At 49.3% G+C, this 14,981-nt stretch overlaps 1 protein-coding gene across 2 annotated transcripts in view; it reads left to right on the top strand.

Moving 5' to 3' along the window:
* Positions 1-14,981, top strand: part of LOC140424960 (transcription termination factor 1, mitochondrial) — a 93,295-nt gene that overhangs the window by 43,741 nt on the left and 34,573 nt on the right. Inside the window, exon 3 of one of the 2 annotated variants that reach the window (XR_011947733.1) lies at positions 8,588-8,973. The exons of the other annotated variant lie outside the window; for it this stretch is intronic. The gene's annotated coding sequence lies outside the window, so the exon portion shown is untranslated. Of the gene's footprint in view, positions 1-8,587; positions 8,974-14,981 lie in introns of those variants that run through there. 2 annotated transcript variants of the gene reach the window in all.

The raw sequence follows: 14,981 nt of genomic DNA, 5'->3' as shown, positions 1-14,981 counted from the left end.
ATGATATGCACCCATGCACATCTTGAGGTAAGGATAGGCAGTGACAGACGCCGAGGTTAGCCAGTCCACATACAGGACAGAACACAACCAATCGCCAGACAGAACACCAGAGGGGGGCTTCCAACTATAAAACACACGAGGCATCAGCACTCCGCCTCTTTCCACTGGTGACAACTGTAGTGACAGGGTGTATATATCAGACAGCACCTTCTACACGTGGATCAGAGCTAGCCTGGTCTAGTAAGTTAGAGTTAGTACACTTAGAGTAGTAGAGTGTCAACCCACAGCCAGGTGTGTGCATCGTTACAGAAGTTCACTAAATTGTATTGAACCAACGCCTACGTTTGATGTATGCTTTACAGTTCATCTGCATCCTGTTGCCGTCCGTGTTACCCCAGGGTGAATAGCACGACAGAAAGATCAAGGCTGCCTTCAAAAATGCCGCCTTATCCATGAGTAGTCTGCCTGCACTGGACTGGTGAGCTGAACCTGCGTGTGTAAGAAATGACTAACGTGCAGTCTCGACGGGGTGTTCCTTGCTGAGACCAAAAAAACGGCCGTTGAATAGCAGGGTCTCAGTGTCAAGAAGCACCCCACTAAATGCGCCCACAACTGGACATCAAATCTTTTGGTTGAATTGCGGCCAATAGTACTGAGAGTATACTGATGTGCATTGCAGCCTTCAAGTATCTTCCACACTGGGCAGCACGGTGGCGTAGTGGTTAGCATTGCTGCTTCACGGTGCCGAGGTCCCAGGTTCGATCCCAGCTCTGGGGCACTGTCCGTGTGGAGTTTGCACATTCTCCCCGTGTTTGCGTTGGTTTCACCCCACAATCCAAAAATGTGTAGGGTAGGTGGATTGGCCACGCTAAATTGCCCCTTAAATGGAAAGAATGAATTGAGTACTCTAAATTTATTTAAAATAAAGTATCTTCCACACTTGGAGACAGAATACAAAGCTCACTCAAGTCCACAATTTTATTTAAGTGAGGCGCTCTCGCCTTGTGTGATCTGGAAGTGTGAGCAGTTGTCGTGTTGAGAATTTGCATAAAACAATTGCTCATGGGAGGCTGGTTTCTTTCAGTTGGGCCCTTGTTACATTGCTGCTATGTCTGTATCCCTTAACAACAGATCTCCAACAACCAAGTAAAACAGAAACAGGAGTTGTTATTGGAGCCTCCCTAATCTCTATTTAAAGCTGCATTGCAGCTTTTGTCAGTGATTATTGAGCAGCTGTAGTTATTTAGAGAACTCATCAGCATCCAACTGTGTGTATGGCTATAGGCATTTCCTGATCTTGGGAGGCATGCCAGTAAGTTGAAGCCGGATGCTTCACTCAGAAGCATTCTTATCTGACACTCGTATACACAGACACAGGTTGGATTCTCCGCTGTCGGGGCTTCTCCGTTGTGCCGACAGCACAGCCACGCCCGGGGATTTCCTGATGGCGTGGGGCTGTCCACAATTGGAAATCCCATTGGCCGGCTGGCGGGACGGAGAATCTCGAAATCGGCGGGGTGCGCTGCACCAGAAAACTGGAGCGGCGAGACGGAGAATCCCACCCAGGATTTCTTTACTAATTGCTATCCAATTTTCCAATCTTCAGTCCACAGCTGCATCAAGCATGTAACTGATGCATTGCTTACCAGTACTATAGGTATTCTACCTACTCTTCAGTCGAGTATTTGTGTTCAGTTTCCGACAATGGGCGTGACATATATGCAATTGGTCATTTTTTTCCTTCTGTCCTGTGAGAGTTACTGCTCTTATCGCACTTTCTCATGCATCTGTTGTGACATACGTTTCCATATGTGGGTCGGAATACGCGAGATCTGGTGGAGGTGCTATCTTCTCTCTTAACATATCGGGCACTGCTGTGTGATTATCCATTCCCAGTGTGCATTTTTGTGCAGTAGCTTCTGAAGACGATCCAAGATCTGAGTACTTAGGAATGAATTTGTGGTAAAAGTTGGTAGTACCATGGAACAATGCCAACTTTTTCACATTAGACCGAGTCAGAAGCAGATGAACTAGTTTTGTTTTTTAAATTTTTTTCCAATTAAGGAACAATCCACCTACCCTGCACATGTTTGGGTTGTGGGGGTGAGACCCACGCAGACATGGGGAGAATGTGCAAACTCTGCACGGTCAGTGACCCGGGACCGGGATCGAACCCGGGTCCTCGGCGCTGTGAGGCAAAAAAAAATATTTTCTGGAATGCGCTAGCGGTTGCCCTTAGTCCGTGGGGCATTGAGCGGTGCTGAGACACACCTTTGTGAGTAACAAATGCTGTAAGATATTGGCTTTGCCAGAGGTATCTGGAAATTGCTTTGTCAAATGTGAAGACTGTGGAGTCATGAAACAAAGCTGATGGTTCTTGGATGGTAGAAAATGGATACTTGTCTGGAATGATTGCTTTGTTGACCTCCTTAAGGTTGATGCAGAGATTAAGTTTGTCGGCCAATACAGCCTCTTTCCGCTTGGAGTGTTGGTGATTAACTCATCCAACTACAAACGCAAACCCTCAATTCCCCATTCACTGACGTTCCCAGACCTTGGGCTGGATTCTCCCTTTCTGAGACGAAGTGCTGACGCTGGTGTGGTAATGGTGGCATTTTACGACCAACAAAACTGCGCAAAACGGCCACCGATTCTCCTTTTGGTGGGGGGCCAGCATACACGCAGCGTAGAGCACCGGCTCTAACCATGGAGGCAGCTGGAGAATTGTCGGGTCTGTGGCTGCGCATGCGCACGGCAGCGACCTGCAGTGACTGCGGCGTGCAAGTTAGTCTGTTGTGGATAAAGTCTTGGAGGGGATTATAAGAGACAAGATTTATAATCATCTAGATAGGAATAATATGATCAGGGATAGTCAACATGGCTTTGTGAAGGGTAGGTCATGCCTCACAAACCTTATCGAGTTCTTTGAGAAGGTGACTGAACAGGTAGACGAGGGTAGAGCAGTTGATGTGGTGTATATGGATTTCAGTAAAGTGTTTGATAAGGTTCCCCACGGTAGGCTATTGCAGAAAATACGGAGGCTGGGGATTGAGGGTGATTTAGAGATGTGGATCAGAAATTGGCTAGTTGAAAGGAGACAGAGGGTGGTGGTTGATGGGAAATGTTCAGTTACAAGTGGCGTACCACAAGGATCTGTTCTGGGGCCGTTGCTGTTTGTCATTTTTATCAATGACCTAGAGGAGGGCGCAGAAGGGTGGGTGAGTAAATTTGCGGACGACACTAAAGTCGGTGGTGTTGTCGACAGTGCGGAAGGATGTAGCAGGATACAGAGGGACATAGATAAGCTGCAGAGCTGGGCTGAGAGGTGGCAAATGGAGTTTAATGTAGAGAAGTGTGAGGTGATTCACTTTGGAAGGAATAACAGGAACGCGGAATATTTGGCTAATGGTAAAGTTCTTGGAAGTGTGGATGAGCAGAGGGATCTAGGTGTCCATGTACATAGATCCCTGAAAGTTGCCACCCAGGTTGATAGGGTTGTGAAGAAGGCCTATGGAGTGTTGACCTTTATTGGTAGAGGGATTGAGATCCGGAGTCATGAGGTCATGTTGCAGCTGTACAAAACTCTGGTACGACCGCATTTAGAGTATTGCGTACAGTTCTGGTCACCGCATTATAGGAAGGACGTGGAAGCTTTGGAGCGGGTGCAGAGGAGATTTACCAGGATGTTGCCTGGTATGGAGGGAAAATCTTATGAGGAAAGGCTGATGGACTTGAGGTTGTTTTCATTGGAGAGAACAAGGTTAAGAAGAGACTTAATAGAGGCATACAAAATGATCAGGGGGTTAGATAGGGTGGACAGTAGTGAGAGTCTTCTCCCGCGGATGGAAATGGCTAGCACGAGGGGACATAGCTTTAAACTGAGGGATAATAGATATAGGACAGAGGTCAGAGGTAGGTTCTTTACGCAAAGAGTGGTGAGGCCGTGGAATGCCCTACCTGCAACAGTAGTGAACTCGCCAACATTGAGGGCATTTAAAAGTTTATTGGATAAGCATATGGATGATAATGGCATAGTGTAGGTTAGATGGCTTTTTGTTTCGGTGCAACATCATGGGCCGAAGGGCCTGTACTGCGCTGTATCGTTCTATGTTCAGCCGCGCGTGGACCCGGCCTGCCAAATAGTGGCCCCCTTCGGCCAGACTCGCCACCCCGGACCAACCCCAACAGTGCCCCCAGCCCCTGCCAAAGCCCCCCTGCCTGTGGATCGGCTCCTCCCTGACTGGAGGCGCTGGACTTAGTCTGCAGTCGCCACGCCAAGTTCCCGAAAATAAATACCACACGCGACCGACACCGTTGGGGTCTTGGCCCATCGGGGGCAAGCATTGGGGGAGGGCCTCAGGTAAGGTCCTGAGGCCATCCCGATGGCGTGTGGTGTACTCCTAGAGTATGCTGTTTTGGAGGGGGCGGAGCATTCGCAAAAGCGGCGCCGCCCCCGATTTCTCTCGCCGATCGCCGAACGTGATTTTGGCGTCGGAGACCGTAGAATCCCGCCCCTTATCTTCCTCCTGTTACTGACCATCAGAATGTCCACAATGTTGAAATAAAATCCATCATTAAAACATTTCAAACCAAGTTTCTCAATCAAACCATCCAATTTTAGTTACAAAAAGTAACTAATCACCCTTGTGCATTCTCTTACTGCCTGTCCACCATGTGCCTTCGCCTGGCCTAGTGATCCTACACAGTGCTGCCCCAGTGGCTGCAGCATCGCTGCTGCAAGCCTATTGACTTTCAAAGGGAGTCTTCTAGGATAATCTTAACCATCTCTGGCTTCGGACTGAAACAGTATGGCATGGATGGTAGTAGTTTGAGCTGGCTGGGTGATGGGCAACCCCAAGGCATTAGCAAGGGGGCAGTGGTATGAGGATAAGAAGATTGGGACGTGAGAAACAGGAGCCGGATATTGCCCTATGGGCCCTGCTCTGCCACTCAAAATCATGGTTTATCTGATTGTGGCCTCAACTCCACTGTTCAGCTGTCCCCCACACCCCTCGACTCCCTTATAGTTCAAAAATCTATCTCTGCCTTGAATAATTCTACAAATCAGCATTCACAGTTCTCTTCGATACAGAATTCCAAAAGATTAACAACAGGACAGATTGCTTGACAGCTGTGACATCCTGCAAGACCCTTTGGAAATCGAAACCCACAGCCTTGATAGTAGCAGTTTAAACTAACATGGCAACAAACTGAGTAGCAGTCAGACATTGGGTAGTTTCTGTTTGTGCTGCAATGGAAGCAAAGACATGAGCCATCATAGAATTTACAGTGCAGAAGGAGGCCATTCAGCCCATTGAGGCTGCACCGGCCCTTGGAAAGAGCACCCTACTTAAGTCCCACGCCTCCACCCTATCCCCTTTATCCCCGTAACCCACCAAACCTGTTTTTGGACACTAAGGGCAATTTAGAATGACCAATCCACCTAACCTGCACATCTTTGGACTGTGGGAGGAAACCTGAGCACCCGGAGGAAACCCACGCAGACACGGGGAGAACGTACAGACTCCGCACAGACAGTGACCCAAGCCGGGAATCGAACCTGGGACCCTGGAGCTGTGAAGCAACTGCTAACCACTGTGCTACCGTGCTGCCCATCAGACATTGTATCATAGTTGGGTTCACAAGTGCGGAGTTGGCCACTTCTTCCACACTGCAAAGGATGCAATCAAAGTTCTGCAAAAAACCCTGAGCTTGATTCTCTTGTTGCCAACACCGAAATCGCATTCGGCGAATGGCCGGAGAATCAAAGTTTCCGACCAAATCGGGGGCAGCGCCGCTTTTGCGATACTCTGCCCCCTTCAAATTACGGCACATATCGATGGCCTCTGGACATGTCCGCGGGTTGCGCCTGCCATGTAGAATGGCGCGATCGTTGCAGGCCGCTGCCGTGCACATGCTCGTCTACAGACCCGGCAATTCTCCGGGGCATATCGGCAGCTAGAGCCGGGTGCTCTACGCTGCAGTCCTGCTCGCCCCCAGCAAAACGGGGAATCGATGGCCATTTTGCGCCAGTTTTTCTGGCATAAAACACAATCGTTCCCATGCCGGCGTGTGGCCATAGCCCCAGAATCGTAGAATCCAGCCCCCGATGTCTATTTGGTGCCAGACTCTTCCATGCTGCTTGACAGTGACTCCAAGATTTTTAGCAGCCTATCAATTCACCAAGCATTTCATTATGTTAATTCATCAGCCTATTTTTGTATGCTGTTCCATCAAAAACCTCAACTGAGTCCTCTGCAACAGAACTTGTGTGTGACCTGTTATTCTGACCCCAAACCAGACAACCCCCCCCAACACACACACTCGCACTTTTGTTCTTGGTTAGATTCATTTAGGGACTAAAACATTTTTTTCACTTAGATAAATCTTGAGATTCAAGATATCTGCGAATAGATTAAAGCCACTGGATTCCATGGGTTTTGAACAGACAAAAATAAACGTTACTGTTCAAGGTTAAAAAGATGGAACAATTTACAATAACTGTCTTATATTTTACCATTCAGGGTTAATATGAATTAACAGGCAACTCTGGGTGAACACACCGCACTGCATACTAAATGGTAGATGCAACCGAGCCAGAGACCATGGACTTCTCAACAAGTCACTCAAACATCAGCAAACACTGAATCAACCAATGTCACAGAAACTGGGCGGGATTCTCCAATAATGGGGCTGTGTCCTCACGCCAGCGTGAAGACCGGCGCCAATCACTCTGGCGTCAACGGCCCCCGAAAGTGAGGAATTCTCTACTTTCTAGGGGGCTAGGTTGCCGCCGGAGTGATTCCCGCAGTTCCAGCCGGCAGCGAACGGCCTGCGCGAGTTCGCGCATGCGCGGAACGGCCGGTGTATTTCCGTGGATGCGTGGGGGTTCCCTTCTCCGTGCCGGCCCCCGGGCAATATGGCAGAGCCCTACAGGGGCCCCCACGGAACCAGCCCGCCCGCCGATCAGTAGGCCCAGGCCACCGTGGCTCCCTCCCGCCCCCCCCCCCCGGGTTCAGATCCCCTCGCCCCCCCCCCCCCCCCCCCACACACCCCCCCCCTCCAGGACAGCCCCTGCACACTTACATTCCAGGTCCCGCCATGTGGGAGGTGAGTAATTCACGTCAGCGGGACTCAGCCAAACTCGTCGGCCACTTGGCCCATCGGGGCCCGGAGAATCGCCAAGGGGCGAATCCCGCAGGCACCCGAAAAACGGCGCCGGAGAATAGGGAAGCCGGCGGCGGGGCGGGATTCGTGCCTCCCCCCTGGGATTCTCCGACCTGGCGCAGGGTCGGAGAATTCCGGCCACTATGTTTCTCATACGATGGGTTTCAGTCTTCATCTTTGCAAATTTCACCTTGGAATTTTCTCCAAACGTTGCTCCAACTCAGATCATGTCAGAGATGGCCCACCTCGTAGAGTTTCAATCTTGTCTTCAGAAATTCAGTTCCCCAGGATTCCCAAGGATGCACTCTAGCCAATTTACAAGCAGTATTTAGACCGTGCCGAGCAGAGCAATATTGATCCAAAGTGCTGATCCAATATTTGTCCCAATGGCTCGCAGCACAGAACCACCAACCTCCGTTGCCTTCACAGATCTTCAGGGTTTCTCCTGAGTTCTTACCTGCTGCTCTTTTCCCACTTACTCTGCTCCTCTTTTTTTCTTAACTTAAATGGGACCTGAATCTGTCCTGTATCTGAGACTCTTCATTTTGGGACCAGTCCCCCTCTCCTCTCCCTGTCAGCTCGTCTTAGAGTCACCTTTGAGGAAAAATACCTTTTTCGATCGGCTGGGAGATGTGGACTCTTTTGTCAAAAGGCACAGGTTGTGCGCTACGTAATTTGGTTTACGGCTCTGTTGACAGGCAGGTTGCATTGTTTGTATTTCTTGTTTTTTCTTGTTCTTGTTGGGGTTGTGTTCTTATTGCCTTTGATTAGATTTCAGGTTCTCTGCTACGAGGGATTTTGCTCTTTATGTTAATGTATGGTTTCCTTTCTTTTTTCAACGCTGTTGATCAGCATGACATTTAGTCGCTAGTGGGGCGTGCATGTTAAATGGGGTTTTGGTATTTTTTAGTTTAATCTATATGTCTTTTTCTCCATTTGGGAGTCTCCCTGCTAACTAGGGAGTTAGTTAGCGGGAGTGGTTTTGGTGGGTTCGCAGCAGCTCAATATAGTTTTTACAAAATGAGCTTAGAGTTTTTGTTTTGCTTGGCTTGGTTAAATATTGGTTTTAGTTTTAGGACAAGTCTTTTTTTGCCTCACTTTTATTTAATTGTGGGTGTGGTCACATTCAATGGTGATTTTGGCAGGGGAAGGGGGGTGGAGGTAGTTTGTTGACTCTGTTGGTTTTCCTTTGTCGTCTTCTGACTTGGCTTGGTGGCCATCATGGGTGGGTCCTTTTGATTTACCTTTCAGTGTCACTTGGTTGATCTCTCTTGGTGGGTATGGCTACCTCCGGATTAAGGGGTAGTGGGAGACCTCCCATCCACTTGGTCACCTGGAACTTTAAAGGTTTGAATGGCCCAGTGAAGAGGTTGAGGGCATTTGCCTATCTCTAAAGCTTAAACGCCAATTTCTTTTGCAGGAGACCTACTTGCGTGTCACGCATCAGACCAGGCTGCACAAAAAGTGGGTTGAATTTTACAAGAACTTCTCAGAGCAGCTTGTACCTTTATTGTTGGACATTTTTGATCATTCTTTATCCCAGGGGTCACTGCCTCCGACCATCACTCAAGCTTCTATTTCCCTGCTTCTTCAGAGGGACCAACACCAAGCATGGTCAATCTATCTAATCTGCACATCTTTGGACTATGGGAGGAAACCGGAGCTCCTGGAGGAAACCCACCCAGACACTGGGAGAACGTGCAGACTCCGCACAGACAGTGAGCCAAGCCTGGAATCAAACCTGGGACCCTGGAGCTGTGAAGCCACAGTGCTAACCACTGTGCTAATGTGCCACATTATATAAAGCCCCCACTACCAGTGTCCGTACGAACACATTGAACTTTGATTATTTCCCCTTGAATAGGGGTATTAAGCAGGGGGTTGCACACTTTCTCTACTCCTGTTCACCTGGCAATAGAGCCGCTCTCCATATCATGAATGTCCTCTAGTCAATGGAGGGGTATTAGTCGGGATGGGATGGAGCATCGTGTGTCTCTCTATGCGGATGACCTACTTCTTTATATTACAGACCTAGCCATCTCCATTGACAGTATAATTAAGTTGCTTAACGTCGTTGGCTCCTTCTCTGGATACAAATTGAATTTAGGCAAGAGTGAATGAGTTTCCCGGTTAACCCCCCTGGGAGCCGTGTCCAATTGGAGACGTTACCCTTTTTTGTCTAAGTCGAGCTTTCACTACCTGGGGTTCCGGGTGACCCACAACTGGGCCTCACTTCATCAGTTGAATTACACAAGCCTGGTACACAATCCAGAGCGTTCTGCTCCAAAGGATAGGCAGTTGGGGGGCTTGGCTCTCCCTAATTTATTGTTTTATTACTGGGCAGCTAACATTCAAAAAATGTTGTTGTGGACTAGTGACCCCGATTCTAATTGAGGACAAATGGAGTCCTGTTCCTGCACTACGTCTACTCTTCTCTCCATAGTCATTGCAGCATTGCCCTATTCTCCTGCTAGATTTTCCTCGAACCTAGTGGTGGTTTCCTCTCTCAGAATTTGGACACTGTTTAGACAGCATTTCAAGCTCCTTTCCCTGTTTTCACGAGCCCCTATTTGCAACAATCACCTCTTCCTACCTTCCGGTTTGGACCCATCTTTGGATTTAAATCTAGGGAAGAGAAGGATTTGTAGAGTTTTGGGGATCTGTTCTTGGAGGGTAGGTTTGCCAGTTTTAGGGAGTTAGCTGATAAATTCCAGCTGCCCAAACTCCAGCTTTCGGTATTTCAAGTTCGCAATTTTTCGCAAAAGGCTTTTCCTTCCTATCCTTTTGCGCCATCTTCTTCCATGATGAAGAGGATTCTGTCCTTGGCTCGGGGACTATTTTGGACCTATATAGCCATATTCTTTCATCGGATTTTGCTCTGTTAAGCGGTGTGAGGGCGAAAGGGGAAAGTGAATTTGGCCCCATTCTTACTGGTGTGGTTTGGAGTGAGGCCCTTCACAGGGTCAGCTCCACATCCTCACATACTCAGCTGACCCTAATTCAGTTTAAGGTGGTACACAGGATGCACTTGACTAGGGCAAGAATGAGTGGGGTTTTCCCAAATGTTCTGGATAGATGTGATCACTGTTCTCTTGGCCCGGCTAGGCACACACATATGTTTTTATCCTGCCCCAAACTTGTAGGCATCTGGGCTTCATTGTTTAATACCATGCTGGAGATACTCCAAGAGGATTTAGAACTATGTCTGCTAGTGGCCATATTTGGGTTTTGGATTCTCCGGTGATTCAGTCTGGGGTAGAGGTGGATGGTGTCACCTTTGCCTCGCTGATAGCCCGTGGGGGAATATTGCTTGGTTGGAGGTCTCCCACACCGCCCAGTGTCTCTGCTTGGTTGGGTGACTTAATGTTATTCCTACACTTGGAGAAATTCGACTTCAGGGGTTCAGTGGAGAGGTTCTATCTAAGATGGCAGCCATTTATTTCCTTTTTTAAAGAGTTAGTCACCTTTAGTTGTTAAGTGGTTGGGTTAGTTTTGGTATTCGAGTTAATTAGGTGTGTGTTTTTAAAAAATATACTTTTATATCTGCTTGTGATTTTTTGTATTCTTTAGTTCTGCTTTGTGAGATTATTATGAAAAAACTGTCATAAACATTTTTTTAAAAAGATATTGACATGCTGGGAGAGACATCACCGGTTTTAAGGCTACAGTGACAAGACTTTTACCTTCATCTGACAGATCATTGCACTTGACCTGCTGGGAGAGAGTTTAAAGGTTTTCAAGTCTACAGAGGGAAGACTTGCCACACGACTCCCATCCGTGAATGACCCCTGATCTGAACCGCCTGCCAAGCCCAAGCCTCCCTGACTCCCACCTCCCCTGAAAGACCCTCCTCGGCACCCTGGAGTAAGTGTAGAGAGGGTGTTTGCCGTCTTGCTCCCCCTCGGTGTCCAAGGTGGCAAGCTGGCACTGCCAAGATCTGAAGAGGGATGTTGGGGGGTGGGAGGGGGGGGGTGCGTGGGGAGAGCCTGAAGGGAAAGGAGCCTAAATGGGGGGCATATGGCGAGCCCATACGAATTATTGCTCACTTGGAGGTGGGGGGGGATGCGTGGGGAGAGCCTGAAGGGAAAGGAGCCTAAATGGGGGGCATATGGCGAGCCCATACGAATTATTGCTCACTTGGGGGTGGGGGCTTGCCAGTGATTGGTGAGTTGCACTGTTCAGAAGTAAACACACTGATCTTTCCGCTGGCGACAGCACTTAGAATTCATTTGGGAGAATCGTGGCCAATATTAAGGCATGGGCTGCAAAGTGGTAAGTAACATTTGTGTACATAAATGCCAGGCAATTACCATTTCCAACAAGAAAAAATTCTGTGGCACGTAACTCCCCTCCTGACTCCCCAAAGCCTGTCCATCGTCTACACGGCACAAGTCAGGGATGTGAGGGAATACTTAATTGGATGAGTGCAACTCCAACAATGGTCAAGAAGCTTAACACCATTCAAGACAAAGCAGCCAGCTTGATTGGCACGCCGTTCACCACCTTCTCTTTCCACCACCGATGCACAGTGGCAGCAATGTGTGCCATCTTTATGGGCAGCACGGTAGCATTGTGGATAGCACAATTGCTTCACAGCTCCAGGGTCTCGGGTTCGATTCCGGCTTGGATCACTGTCTGTGCGGAGTCTGCACATCCTCCTCGTGTGTGCGTGGGTTTCCTCCGGGTGCTCCGGTTTCCACCCACAGTCCAAAGATGTGCAGTTTAGGTGGATTGGCCTTGATAAATTGCCCTTAGTGTCCAAAATTGCCCTTAGTGTTGGGTGGGGTTACTGGGTTATGGGGATAGGGTGTTGACTTTGGGTAGGGTGCTCTTTCCAGACTCAATGGGCTGAATGGCCTCCTTCTGCACTGTAAATTCTATGATATCTATCTGCAAGATGCACTGCAGAAACTCACCAAGGTTCCTTAAACAGCACCTTCCAAACCCAGAAACTCCATACGGCCTTCATTCTCGGGAGCGGGAGAGAGAGAGGGAGCCGCAGCGCAGCGAGTGCAGCTTAGGATTCAGGTAGGTGTTTAAACATGCCCCCAGATTCCAGCGGCCTTCATTTCCGGGAGAGGGAGGTGGAGCGTAGCGAGTGCAGCTTGGGATTCAGGTAGGTGTTTAAACATGCCCCCAGATTCCAGCGGCCTTCATTTCCGGGAGCGGGAGAGAGAGAGGGAGCCAGAGTGCAGCTTGGGATTCAGGTTGGTGTTTAAACTTGCCCCAGATTCCAGTGGCCTTCATTTACGGGAGCGGGAGAGAGAGAGGGAGCCAGAGTGCAGTGAGTGCAGCTTGGGATTCAGGTAGGTGTTTAAACCTGCCCCCAGGTTCCAGCGGCCTTCATTTCCGTGAGCGGGAGAGAGAGAGGGAGCCGGAGCGCAGCGAGTGCAGCTTGGGATTCAGGTAGGTGTTTAAACTTGCCCCCAGGTTCCAGCTGCCTTCATTTCCGGGAGCGGGAGAGAGAGAGGGAGCCGGAGCGCAGCGAGTGCAGCTTGGGATTCAGGTAGGTGTTTAAACTTGCCCCCAGGTTCCAGCTGCCTTCATTTCCGGGAGTGGGAGAGAGAGAGGGAGGTGGAGCACAGAGTGCAGCTTGGGATTCAGGTAGGTGTTTAAACTTTCCCCCAGGTTCAGGCAGCCTTAATTTTCGGGAGCGGGAGAGAGAGAGCGGAGCCCGAGTGCAGCTTGGGATTCAGGTAGGTGTTTAACCTTGCCCCCAGGTTCCAGCGGCCTTAATTTCCGTGAGCGGGAGAGAGAGAGGGAGGCGGAGCGCAGCAAGTGCAGCTTGGGAATCAGGTAGGTGTTTAACCTTGCCCCCATGTTCCAGCGGCCTTCATTTCCGCGAGTGGGAGAGAGAGAGGGAGGTGGAGCGCAGTGAGTGCAGCTTGGGATTCAGGTAGGTGTTTAAACTTGCCCCCAGGTTCCCGCGGCCTTCATTTTCAGGAGCGGGAGAGAGAGAGGGAGCCGGAGTGCAGCAAGTGCAGATTGGGATTCAGGTAGGTGTTTAAACTTGCCCCCAGGTTCCAGCGGCCTTCATTTCCGGGAGCGGGAGAGAGAGAGGGAGCCGGAGTGCAGCTTGGGAATCAGGTAGGTGCTTAAGCGTTTGATTTTTACCTCTATTTATGTTGAGCGGTTGCTAAACCCGAGACACTACACTTGTAGTGTCTCCCACCCTTACACCTCCTCTAACCTAAGGGGGTGAATGAATATCATGTAAGCTCTCTCTTTTCTTTTTCTTTTATCCGCAAGTTATAGCTTCAGATTTTCGGCGGGAGCAGTGGCCAGGGGTCTGTCGCGAAGGTAAGTTTACCCTTTAAAAACTTACCTTGCAGGAGAAGCGGCCTTCAGATTTTTGGCGAGAGCAGTGGCCAGGGGTCTGTCGGGAAGGTAAGTAGCTGGGAGAAGTGTAACTCTTCGTGGGTTGGTAAGTATTGTGATTGGTCAGTAAAATCCTTATTCCTTTCACTTATTCATTATTTGATATTATGTTTGTAATCAGTAAAGGTAAAGTGTAAAAATAGCCAGAGGTCCCAGACCCGTGTTATGCTCCTCATGCTCAATGTGGGAGTTAAGGGACGCGGCCGATGCCCCTGATTCCTTCATGTGCGGGAAGTGTGTCCAGCTGCAGCTCCTGTCAGACTGCATGATGGCTCTGGAGTTGCGGATGGACTCACTTTGGAGCATCCGCGATGCTGAGGAGGTCGTGGATAGTACGTTCAGTGAGTTGGTCACACCGCAGATTAGTGTTGGTGAGGGAGACAGGGAATGGGTGACCAAAAGGCAGAGAAAGAGTAGGAAGGCAGTGCAGGTGTCCCCTGCGGTCATCTCCCTCCAAAACAGGTATACCGTTTTGGATACTGTTGGAGAAGATGACTCACCAAGGGAAGGCAGTAGTAGCCAGGCTCATGGCACCGTGGCTGACTCTGCTGCACAGAAGGGTGGAAAAAAAACTGGCAGGGCTATCGTCATAGGGGATTCAATCGTAAGGGGAGTAGACAGGCATTTCTGTGGCCAAAAACGAGACTCCCGAATGGTATGTTGCCTCTCGGGTGCACGGGTCATAGAACATAGAACATAGAACAATACAGCGCAGTACAGGCCCTTCGGCCCACGATGTTGCACTGATGTCAGGGATGTCTCAGATCGGCTGCAGGACATACTGAAGGGGGAGGGTGAACAGCCAGCTGTCGTGGTGCATATAGGCACCAACGATATAGGTAAAAAATGGGATGAGGTCCTACAATCAGAATTTAGGAAGTTAGGAGTTAAAAAGTAGGACCTCAAAGGTAGTAATCTCAGGATTGCTACCAGTGCCACTAGACAGTCAGAGTAGAAATTCAAGAATAGTCAGAATGAATAAGTGGCTTGAGAGATGGTGCAGGAGGGAGTGGTTCAGATTTTTGGGACATTGGAGCCGGTTCTGGGGTGGGGGGGGGGGGGGGTGGGGGGGGGCGGTGGTAGGACCATTACAAATCAGATGGTCTACACCTGGGCAGGACTGGAACCAATATCCTAGGGGGTGCTTTTGCTAACACTGTTGGGGAGATTTTAAACCAATGTGGCAGGGGGATGGGAACCAGATTAGGAAGTTAGAGGTCAGTAAAGAGGCAGCAACTAAAGCCAGTAAGGTACTAGATAATAAACTAAATGTGACTAAGGGGAAGAGTAGACAGGGAAGAGATGATGAATGCAAAGGGACAGGTGGTCTGAGGTGCATTTGTTTCAATGCGAGAAGTGCAGCTGGTAAGGCAGATAAATTTAGGGCTTGGATAATTACCTGGGAATATAATGGTTATTGGTATTACGGAGATTTG

This window comes from Scyliorhinus torazame, chromosome 6 (assembly GCF_047496885.1).
Source record: "Scyliorhinus torazame isolate Kashiwa2021f chromosome 6, sScyTor2.1, whole genome shotgun sequence".
Taxonomy (NCBI): domain Eukaryota; kingdom Metazoa; phylum Chordata; class Chondrichthyes; order Carcharhiniformes; family Scyliorhinidae; genus Scyliorhinus; species Scyliorhinus torazame.
Note: the sequence above shows the minus strand (reverse complement) of the source record. Positions and strands in the feature narration are given on the sequence as shown.